At 43.7% G+C, this 2,500-nt stretch overlaps 1 protein-coding gene across 1 annotated transcript in view; it reads right to left on the bottom strand.

The window, feature by feature from the left end:
• The window catches only part of irge4 (immunity-related GTPase family, e4), an 18,618-nt gene extending 16,419 nt beyond the window's left edge, over window positions 1–2,199 (bottom strand). The window contains exon 1 of the mRNA XM_046858931.1: window positions 2,169–2,199. The gene's annotated coding sequence lies outside the window, so the exon portion shown is untranslated. The remainder of the gene's footprint in view (window positions 1–2,168) is intronic.
• Between the last annotated feature and the right edge of the window lie 301 nt (window positions 2,200–2,500).

Raw genomic sequence — 2,500 nt, 5'->3', positions numbered from 1 at the left:
CAAAGGACAACACAGGACAGTGCAAAGACAACACAGGACAGTGCAAAAGACAACACAAGACAGTGCAAAAGACAACACAGGACAGTGCAAAGACAACACAAGACAGTGCAAAAGACAACACAAGACAGTGCAAAGACAACACAAGACAGTGCAAGACAACACAAGAACAGTGCAAAGACAACACAAGACAGTGCAAAGACAACACAAGACAGTGCAAAGACAACACAAGACAGTGCAAAGACAACACAAGACAGTGCAAAGACAACACAAGACAGTGCAAAGACAACACAAGACAGTGCAAGACAACACAAGACAGTGCAAAGACAACACAAGACAGTGTAAAAGACAACACAAGACAGTAAAAGACAACACAAGACAGTGCAGGACAACACAGGACAGTGCAAAAAGACACAAGACAGTGCAAAGACAACACAAGACAGTGCAAAGACAACACAAGACAGTGCAAAGACAACACAGGACAGTGCAAAGACAACAAGACAGTGCAAAGACAACAAGACAGTGCAAAGACAACACAAGACAGTGCAAAGACAACACAAGACAGTGCAAAGACAACAAGACAGTGCAAAGACAACACAGGACAGTGCAAAGACAACACAAGACAGTAAAAGACAACACAGACAGTGCAAAGACAACACAATACAGTGCAAAAGACAACACAAGACAGTGCAAAAGACAACACAGGACAGTGCAAAGACAACACAAGACAGTGCAAAAGACAACACAAGACAGTGCAAAAGACAACACAGAACAGTGCAAAAGACAACACAGAACGGTGCAAAAGACAACACAGGACGGTGCAAAAGACAACACAGGACGGTGCAAAAGACAACACAGGACAGTGCAAAGACAACACAGGACAGTGCAAAAGACAACACAGGACAGTGCAAAAGACAACACAGGACAGTGCAAAAGACAACACAAGACAGTGCAAAAGACAACACAGGACAGTGCAAAGACAACACAAGACAGTGCAAAGACAACACAGGACGGTGCAAAAGACAACACAGGACAGTGCAAAGACAACACAGGACAGTGCAAAAGACAACACAGGACAGTGCAAAGGACAACACAGGACAGTGCAAAAGACAACACAGGACAGTGCAAAAGACAACACAAGACAGTGCAAAGACAACACAGACAGTGCAAAAGACAACACAGAACAGTGCAAAAGACAACACAAGACAGTGCAAAAGACAACACAAGACAGTGCAAAAGACAACACAGAACAGTGCAAAAGACAACACAAGACAGTGCAAAAGACAACACAAGACAGTGCAAAAGACAACACAAGACAGTGCAAAGACAACACAGAACAGTGCAAAGACAACACAAGACAGTGCAAAAACAACACAAGACAGTGCAAAAGACAACACAAGACAGTGCAAAGACAACACAGACAGTGCAAAAGACAACACAGGACAGTGCAAAAGACAACACAGGACAGTGCAAAAGACAACACAAGACAGTGCAAAAGACAACACAAGACAGTGCAAAAGACAACACAGGACAGTGCAAAGACAACACAGGACAGTGCAAAGGACAACACAGGACAGTGCAAAAGACAACACAGGACAGTGCAAGGACAACACAGGACAGTGCAAAGACAACACAGGACAGTGCAAAGACAACACAAGACAGTGAAAAGACAACACAGGACAGTGCAAAAGACAACACAGGACAGTGCAAAGGACAACACAGGACAGTGCAAAAGACAACACAGGACAGTGCAAAAGACAACACAAGACAGTGCAAAAGACAACACAGGACAGTGCAAAAGACAACATAAGACAGTGCAAAAGACAACACAAGACAGTGCAGGACAATACACAATACACAAAATATAAAAATAAAAACAGCAATAGCTCCGCCAGTAAAACTTGTCGTGACAGAATAAGGTGCACAGTAGCAGAAAAATGTAAACAGAAAAATGTAAAGAGAATTGTGCAATTCTACAATAGCAGCAATCAAAATAAACTGAACAGTGACCAAAGGATTTGGACAGAATATTGTGCAAAAAGAGCAAGTCCCTGAAGATCAGCAACAAACGGCATGTAAACATTTTGCGATAATGAAAGGTGTGAATGGTGCTGAAACCTGGGTGTGTGAAGTGTATGTGTGTTGAGTCCGGTTGTACAGATCAGTTACACGTGTGTGTGTGTGTGTGTGTGTGTGTGTGTGTGTGTGTGTGTGTGTGTGTGTGAGAGAGAGAGAGAGAGAGAGAGAGAGTTCAGTTCAGATGTTTGTTGAGGAGCCTGATGGCTTGCGGGGAAAAACTGTTGCACAGTCTTGATGTGACGGCCCAAATGCTTCGGAACCGTTTCCCTGATGGTAGGACTGTAAAGAGTGTGTGTGAGGGGTGTGTGTAAAGTGTGTGTGATGGGTGTGTGTGGTCGTCCACAATGCTGTTTGCTTTGCAGATGCAGCGTGTGGTGTAAATGTCCATAATAGAGGGAAGAGAGACTCCGTTGATCTTCTCAGC

This window comes from Silurus meridionalis, chromosome 10 (genome assembly GCF_014805685.1).
Source record: "Silurus meridionalis isolate SWU-2019-XX chromosome 10, ASM1480568v1, whole genome shotgun sequence".
Classification (NCBI taxonomy): domain Eukaryota; kingdom Metazoa; phylum Chordata; class Actinopteri; order Siluriformes; family Siluridae; genus Silurus; species Silurus meridionalis.
Note: the sequence above shows the minus strand (reverse complement) of the source record. Positions and strands in the feature narration are given on the sequence as shown.